Below are 9,248 nucleotides of genomic sequence, written 5' to 3'. Positions count from 1 at the left end.
GTTTAATTCAATTGTGATCTGAACAGAGGGCCAACATTGTATCATTTCTATTCTTTTAAAGTTGTTAAGATTTGCCTTATAGCCTAGAATGTGATGCCTTGGTGATCTTGAGAAAAAAATATGTATTCTATTGTTGTTATATAAAATAATCTATAGATATCAATTATACACAATTGATTGGCAGTGGTGTTGAACCCAACTACATGCTTACTGATTTTCTGTATGCTACATCTGTCCATTTATGAGAGGATTGTTGAAGTTTCAAAGTATAATAGTGGATTAATCTATTTCCCTTTGAAATTTTATCAGGTTAGGCCTCAGATATTTTGACACTCTTGTTAAACACATACACATTAAGGATTACTATATCATCTTTAAAAATTGACCACTTTATAATTATGTAATACTCTTTTCTATCCCTGATAACTTTCTCCCCCTTGAAGTCTGATCTGTTTGAAATTAAAATAATCCTGCTTTCCTTTGATTAACATTAGCATAGTATATTCTTTATTCATTTATTTTTAATCTAATTATTTTATATTTAAAGTGGGATTCTTGCAGATAACATGTAATTAGGACTTGTTTTTAAACCACACTAACAATCTGTTTCTTTAATTAGTGCATTTGGACAATTGATGTTCAAAGTGATTACTGATAGAGTCAGATTAATATCTATAATATTTGTTACTGTTTTCTATTTATTGTCCTTACTCTTTTTCCCTATTTTTGTTTGGCACTTATTTTATGCTATTTTGGTTTTAATTGAGCATTTAATATAATTTCATTTTCTCTCCTTTATCAGTACATCATCAATTTACATTCTCTTATTTCTTTTTTAACATGAATATTTTTTAAAAATCCTGACTTTATTGAAATATAATAGACAATTAGTTGTTCATATTTACATTGTAAAAGTCATTGAATTTTTTTTTCAATTTTACTTGGCATACAATAATATACCAATTTCAGCTGTACAACCTAGTAATGAAAGATCCACATAACTAACAAAGCTGTCACCCCACTAAATCTAGTACCCCCTTACATATTTATTACATAATTAACCATCTAACCCAAGATACACTCTACATCTCCATATCTTTTCTGCAACTATCCATTTGTACCTCTTAATCCCTTTGCTTTTTTTTCTCACACTCCAATCTCCCTCCCATCTAGTATCTCTCAAAATATTCTCTGTATCTATGAGTTTATTTCCGCTTTTGCTGTTGTTGTTTATTTGTCCTTTAGATTCCACATGTACATGAAATCATGTGATATTTGTCTTTCTCTATCCTTCTCATTTAATTCAGGGCAATACTCTCTAGGTCCATCAAGGAAATATCTTTTTCCATTCCTTTCCTTTTAGTCTGTTGATGGCTTTTAATCTGAAGAGAGTCTCTAGTAGGCAGCATATGTAGGGGCCTTATTTTCTTATCCATTCAGCCACTCTATCTTTTGATTGGAGCACTGAATTATTTTCCATTTGAGGTACTTATTGATAGATATGTAGTTATTACCATTCTTTATTCCTATTTTTGATACATGTTTGTTTGTTTTTTTTCTTAAGGAAGTCCCTCCGGCATTTCCTGTAATACTGGCTTGGCATTGATAAATTCCTTTAGCTTCTTTTTGTCTTGGAAGCTCTTTATCTGTCCTTCAACTCTAAATGATAGCTTTGCTGGAAAAAGTAATCTTGATTGTAGATACTGGGTTTTCATCACATCAAATATTTTGTGCTAACCCCTTCTGTCCTGCATCATTTCTTTTAGTAAATCAGCTGCCAGCCTTATGGATACTCCCTTGTAGGTAACTAACTGCTTTTCTCTTGCTGCTTTTAAGATTCTCTTTTTGTATTTAACCTTTAGCATTTTAATGATGATGTGACTTGGTGTGGGTCTCTTTGGGTTCCTAGTTTGGGGGACACTCTGAGCTTCCTGGGGTTTTATGTCTTTTTCCTCCACCAGGTTAGGGAAGTTTTTTTAATCATTATTTATTCAAATAGCTCTTCAAAGTCTTATTTTCATTCATGTACTTCTATGAAATGAATATATTTACATTTAATAGTGTCCCATAAGGTCCTTAAATTATTATTATAGTTTTAGCCTTTTTTTCTTGCCATTCTGATTGAGAGTTCTCAGCTTCCAATTCCTATATATCAGTGGTTCAATCCTGCTCTTTATCTACTCTGTCAATACCCTCTAATATACTCTTCATCTCAGATATTGTGTTCTTCATTTCTGACTGGTTCCTTTTTAAAATTTCCATTTCCATTACTATGTTTTTATCTCTCTGTTAAATTTCTCATGGAGTTCATCTACAATTCCCTTAATTTCATTAAGCATTTTTTAAAACCAATGTTTTGAACTCTGCATCTCTTAGATTGCTTGACTCCATTTTTTTTTTCCATCCCTGTTCTTTTCTTTCGAATGGTTTCTGCTTCTTTGTTTTCCCATTTTAACTGCCTTTCTCTGTGTGTTTCTATATACTAATCAAAGCTTCTAAGTCTCCCAGTCTTATTAGCATGGCTTTGTGTAGCAGGTGTCCAGTGGCACAATCCTGAGAGGGGTTCAAGTGCGGGCCAGGTTTATTCCCAGCCTGCACCCCTCCAGGGCCACCTGTTAAGATTCAGCAAGCAATCCACAGATTCTGTGCTTATAGTATCCTCAAGAAGTCATGCCAGAAACTGAGATCAGCTGCCACCAGTGTGAGTTTTGTCCCTGCTCAGCAAATAGCACAGGACGGCCTGAAGATACAACTGAATGTGGCTTGGGTGGGGTCGTGAGTTAGGGAGGCAGAGTTTCAAGGAAACCTCTGAGAGGAGCGATCTCTCTTATCTGGTTTGGTGAAGTCTCAGCTATGGCAGTGCCTGCATCTATCTGCACACTGGGAGGGAGGAAGGCTGAACAGAGGAGCTATGGATCCCACCAGCACTTCTTCCTGGAAGAAAACCTCTCCTCCCACTCTCACTCTGACAACTCAGTGACCCCTGTAAGTCCCTGTTGAACCCTGAGGAACCAACTGATACTGTTGCTCAAAGCAAGCTGTTTCATCACCCTGGAAGTCCGGTTGGAGACAGCCCCTTTAAGAAGCATCTGTAGCTGCGGGTTGCAGCTGCTGTAGCCTCCGTCTCATTCAGCAGTTGGGGACGTGGCAGCCTCGTGTTTTGGCCCCCTCCTATCTTCAACCATTGCAGGGTGATTTCTTATTTCTCTCCCTAGTTGTACTGCTTCTGTTCATCTAGACCCCAGGTGACTTTGCTTGCTGTTTGCTCCATGTTTCTGTCTCAACTTCGATGTGGTCACAACAGGAAATTAGCAAAACTTGTATCACCTATGCCATTTTGCCCAGTTCTTGTATGTCCTCTTCCTTAAAATGTCCAGGTCTGTTGCAGATTTTCTAATTGGATATGTTAATTTACTGTTGAGATTTAAAAAACTTTTATACATTTTAGATAAGTGTCCTTTGTCAGATAAGTGATGAAAAACTTTTTCTCCCATTCTGTAGCTTGCCTTTCCACCTTTAATAGGAATTTCTCAAGGAAAAGTTTTAAATTTGATCAAATGCAATTTAAAATTTTTCTTTTATGGGTCATAATTTTTATATCAAGTCTAAGAACACTTTACCTGGTCACAAATTCCAATAATTTTTTACAAAATGTTTTCCTAAAAGTTTAATAGTTTCCTATCGAATTTAAGCCCATGGTCTATTTTGAGTTTATTTTTTATAAGATGTGAGACTTAGTTTTAGGCTTAATTTTTTAGTTTGCTTATTGATGTCCAATTGCTACAATATCATTTATTGAAATATTTTTTTCTTTCTCTACCAAATTACTTTTGCACCCTTGTTTAAATAATTTTGGTATATTGACTCGGGTCTGTTTCTATGGGTCTATTTTTATTCTGTTTCATTAGTCTATGTGTCTCTCTCTGTACCACACTTTATTGATTATCGTGTCTATAATGTAAACCTTATCTACAAATACAATGATTTCTCAAACTTATTGTTCTTTTTAAAAATTGGTTTAGCTATTTTAGGTGATATTTCTTTCTATATAAATTTTAAAATACATTTCTCTCTGTCTACAAAAACTTTTTGCTGGGATTTTTAAATAGCAAATTTACTGAGATATAATCCATGTAACATGAAATCCACCTTTTAAAACCATACAGTATAATGGGTTGTAGCATATTCACAAAGTTGTGAGACTATCACCACTATCTAAGCTCAGGATATTTTCATCGTTTCAAAAAGAAGCTGTCAGTACCCAATAGCACTCAATCCCCATGTCTCTCTTCCCCCAATGCTATGGTCCAAATGTTTGTGTCTTCTGTTCCCAAATTCTTAAGTTGAAATCCTAATGTCCAACTTGATGGTATCAGTTGATGTGGACTTTGGTAGGTGCTTGTTATGAGGGATGAGCCTTATTCATAAATGAAAGCCACACAAAGATGGAGGCCGAGATGGGAAGGATGTGGCCGCCAGCCTAGGGATGCATGGCATATCTCAGTCCAATCTTTTACTTTCAGTTTATTTGTATATTTGAATTTAAAATGTGTCTCATGTTGTAAGCATATAGTTGGATCCAATTTTATAAATTCTTACTGTTTGTTTATATGTGTTTAATAGGCCTTTTTAAATCTTTCACATTTAATGTAATTACAAAAAGGAGGGATATTGATATTTTTTTATGTCTTATAAAATTTTCGACCTCCTGTTTGTTTATTAATGCCGTATTTGTGACAAATATATATTTTCTGGAATATAGCTTCAATTCCTTTATCATTTCTTTTATAAATTTTAAAATTTTTTTCTTAGTAGTTTCTCTGGAAATTACGATAAACATTTTAAGTTATGAAAATCTAGTTCAAACAGGATATATGCCCCCCCAAAACTATACTTTGCTGTATTCACTCTATAGAAAATCAAAGATGAAGGTGAACCCCAGAATTAACCAGAGGAGAAAGCACCTTACTGATAGAAGAACGAAGCTAAGAATTACATTCGAATTTATCTCAGAAACCAAGCAAGCAAAAAGAGAGTGTTGTGAAATATTTAAAGTGTTGAGAAAAAATATAACAGCTTAGAATGATGCACCCTGTAAAATTATCCTTCAAAAGTTAAGGAGAAATAAATACTTTCTGAGAGAAATGAAAATCTAGGGAATTTGTTGCCATTGGACTGACTTTGCTAGAAATGTTAATAGGAAGAAGGAAAATAATATAGATCAGACTTGGATTTATGTACAGTAAGAAAGAGCATTGAAGAAGGAATAAATAAAGGTAAAATTAAAACTTTATTTTACTTATTCTTAATTGATCTAACAGAAAACTTCAAAATAATACCAACAATGTATCTGATTATGCATGTTTATGTGTGCATATATACATGCATGTTAATGTATGCATATATCTAAATGAAAAAAAAACGGCAGCAATGTTTCAAGGCATAAAAGCAAAAAAGTCAATATTTTTGTTATTATAAGGTACTTACACTACCCACAAAATGGTTGTATTATTTAAAAGCAGCTTAGATTAGCTGTAAATGAATATTGCAAACTCTAAGGCAAGCGCTAAAAAAATTTTTTTTTAAGCGGGAGGAGAAAAAATAATGGTGTACATGATAGAGGTTTTGTTCATCCCTCTTGAGACCAAATCAAAGTTGTGACAGAATTATGGAGCAACCAGCAAGGAAAATCACCTGGGATCTAGATGAATAAGCCTTACAATAAGGGAGAGAAATTAGAAATCACCCTGCAATGAAAGGAGTAAGACGGGGCAAGAACACAAAGCTGTGTGGTCTCGAGTGGCTGAGGGGTACAGAGGGATATCAGTAACAGCTGGCAGCTTCAGACTCCTCTTAAAGGAGCTGTGTCTATGAGCAGACCTTCAAGGTGACAGTCCAGCTCGTTCTGAGCACCAGCACTGGTGGTGCTGCGTGGAGGGTACCAGGACTTACAGGGGGACACTGAATTGTTGGAGGGAGGGCCAGAGGCTAGGGTCTTTCCAAGACAGGAGTGTTAGTGGTATCCATTGTTCCTCTGTGGAGCCTTCCCCCATTCCAGTGTGCAGACTCAGTGCCACCATAGCGGAAGAAGGTCTAAGAGGCAAGTTCCTAGAAATAAATGCCTATATAAAAAATAAGAAAGATCTTCAATAAACAACCTTATTTTACACTCAAAGACCTAGAAAAAGAAATGAAACCGAAATTTAGCCAAAGGATGGAAATACCAAAGTTCCAAGCAATGGAGAATAGAAAGTCAGATCAATAAAACTAAGATTTCTTTTAAGAGATAATTGTCAACACTTTAGCTAGCCTAACCAAGAAAAAAACAAGCTGAAAAAATAAAATGAGAAAAGAAAAAGAGACATACAACTAATAACAAAATTACAAAGGATCATAAAGAATAATATGAAAAATTATATACCAGTAAGTTAGATATCCATGAAAAATGTATATATTTTAGGGATATACAATCTACCTAGAGTGAATCATGAAAATAGAAAATCTGAATAGATTAATAATGAAGAAAGAGATTGAATCAGTAATCAAAAACCTCCCAATAAGAAAATAACAGGTCCAGATAGCTCTATTGGTGAATTCTACCAACTATTTAAAAAATAATTAATACTAATCATTCTCATACTTTCAAAATTTAAAGATGTAAAAGCACTTTCAGATTCATTTTATAAAGCCAATATTACTCTAATACCAAAGCTATACAAGGACACCCCAAGAAAATAAAACTGTAGATCAATATCCCTGATGAATATAAATGCAAAAATTCTGACCAAAATATTAGCAAATTGAATTAAACAGCACATTAAAAAGGTCATACACCATGACCAAGTGGAATTTATCCTTGAAATGAACGGCCAGTTATACGTATAAAAATCAATAAATGTAATACACCACATTAACAAAATGAAGTATAAAAATCATTTGATTATCTCAATAGATGTAGAAAAACGTTTGACAAAATACAACATCCTTTCATGATAAAAACTCGCACCAAATTTGGTATAGCATGGATGTACCTTATCAAAGGCCATATAGGACAAGCCTGTATCTATCATCATTTTCCATTGTGAAAAAGTAAAAGCTTTTCCTCTACATCCTGCATACCATGAAATATGCAAAATGAAACTCAAGAAAACAATTCAATTTACAATAGCATCAAAAAATACTTCCAAATACAGTTTGCACTAAATAAAATTGACATATTTTTTTTAATTTTTCAATTACAGTTGACATACCATATTGTATTAGTTTCTGATCTAAGTTTTAAGTTGCACATCATTCTGAGAAGCTTGATGAAAGCTCATGCTGTCCAGCTTTATTCCACAAAGAACGTGAATCATCCCTTTGCCCAGAGTACCCACACTATGTACACTATTAGTCACTTAGTAGCTGTCTCATTAGTGTCAGCCTACAGATTAGACATTTATATATTTACAAAAAGATCATCCCAATAAATTTAGTACCCTCGTAACAACATACATAATTATTACAATATCTTTGACTATATTCCCTATGCTGTACTTCACATTTTTAAACTGGCAATTTGTATTTCTGAACCCCTTTCACCTTATTTGCCCATCCCCCTAACCCCTCTGGCGATCATCAATTTTTTCTATGTATCTATAAGTATCTATAAGTTGGTTCCTGTCTTATTTGTTCATTTATTATATTTTTTACATTCCATACATAAATGAAATCATATGGTATCTGTCATTCTGTGTCTAACTTATTTCACTTAGCATAATGCCCTCAAGATTCATCCATATTGTCATAAATGTCCTGGTTTTCTGTTTTATGGCTTTCTTTCTTATGGTTGAATGATATTCAAATATATATAAATATATCATGTAAATATGTGTGTGTGTATATATACATATATATACATATATGTGTGTGTATATATATACATACATACATATATATACGTATATATACACATATATATGTATACACACACACACACACACACACACACACACATATATATGCACACACACATAACACACGGTCAGTCATCGGTGGACGCTTAAGTCATTTCCATGTCTTGACTATTGTAAATAATGTTGCAATGAACATAGGGGAAGAGATATTTCTTTGAGATAGCAGTTTCATTTCCTTCAGATGTATTCCCAGAAGTTGAATTGCTGAATCATATGGTGGTTCTAATTTTAAATTTTTGAGGAAATTCCATATCGTTTTCCATAGAGTTAATGCCAATTTACATTCCATTAACAGTATGTCGTTCCATTAATAGAAAGGTTCCTCTTTCTTTACATCCTCACTAGCACTTGTTACTACTTGTCTTTTTGATAATAGCCATTCTAACAAGTGTGAAGTGATATCTCATTGCGGTATTGATTTGCATTTTTATTATTATTAGTGATGATGTTGGGAAATTTTTCATGTACCTGTTGGCTATTTGAACATCTCCTTTGGAAAAATGTCTGTTCAGTTCCTTTGTCCATTTTTTTTATTAGATTGTTTTTGCTTTTGCTTTTGCTGTTCGGTTGTATGAGTTCCTTATATACCTTGAAGATTAAACCCTTAGCAGATATGTGGTTTGCAAATGTTTTCTCCCTTTCTATAGATTGCCTTTCCATTTCGTTGATTGTTATTTTTGTTGTGCAGAAACTTTTTTAGTTTGATGTAGTTCCTTTTGTTGGTTTTAGCTTTTGTTGCTTGTGCTTTGTGTGTCATATCTATAAAATTATTGCTAAGACCGATGTTAAGGAGGGTTCCCCCCCCCTGTTTTCCTTAATCCATTTTTAGTAGATTTTTATGAACAGTGTAAGATATAGGTCCAGTTTCACTCTTTTGCATGCAAATACCCAGTTTTCCCAGAACCATTTATTGAAGAGACTATGTTTTCTCCATTCGGTGATCTTGGTTCCCCTGTACATGACATTTCCTCTTAGTAAAATGGGGAGCCATTGTAGGTTTTGACTGATGTATGAGATCAGACTCTGAAGAACCATGAGTACAAGCAATCAGTCTAGTGAAGAGAGTTTTGCAATAAGCTGGTTATAGAATGAGGATGGCTCAAATTAAGGTGGTAGTAGTGAAAATGATTTAAAAGGTTAGATTTTGGACAAATTTGAAAGTGGGGCCAACATGATCATGACAAATTAGATGGGAGCTGTGAGAAAGCAGGACATTAAATTTATACCTTGAGCGAATGGAAAGATGGAACTTACATTTACTGTGATGGGAAAGTAGGTATGCAGGTTTTAGGG

This window comes from Rousettus aegyptiacus, unplaced genomic scaffold (assembly GCF_014176215.1).
Source record: "Rousettus aegyptiacus isolate mRouAeg1 unplaced genomic scaffold, mRouAeg1.p scaffold_m13_p_9, whole genome shotgun sequence".
Classification (NCBI taxonomy): Eukaryota; Metazoa; Chordata; class Mammalia; order Chiroptera; family Pteropodidae; genus Rousettus; species Rousettus aegyptiacus.
Note: the sequence above shows the minus strand (reverse complement) of the source record.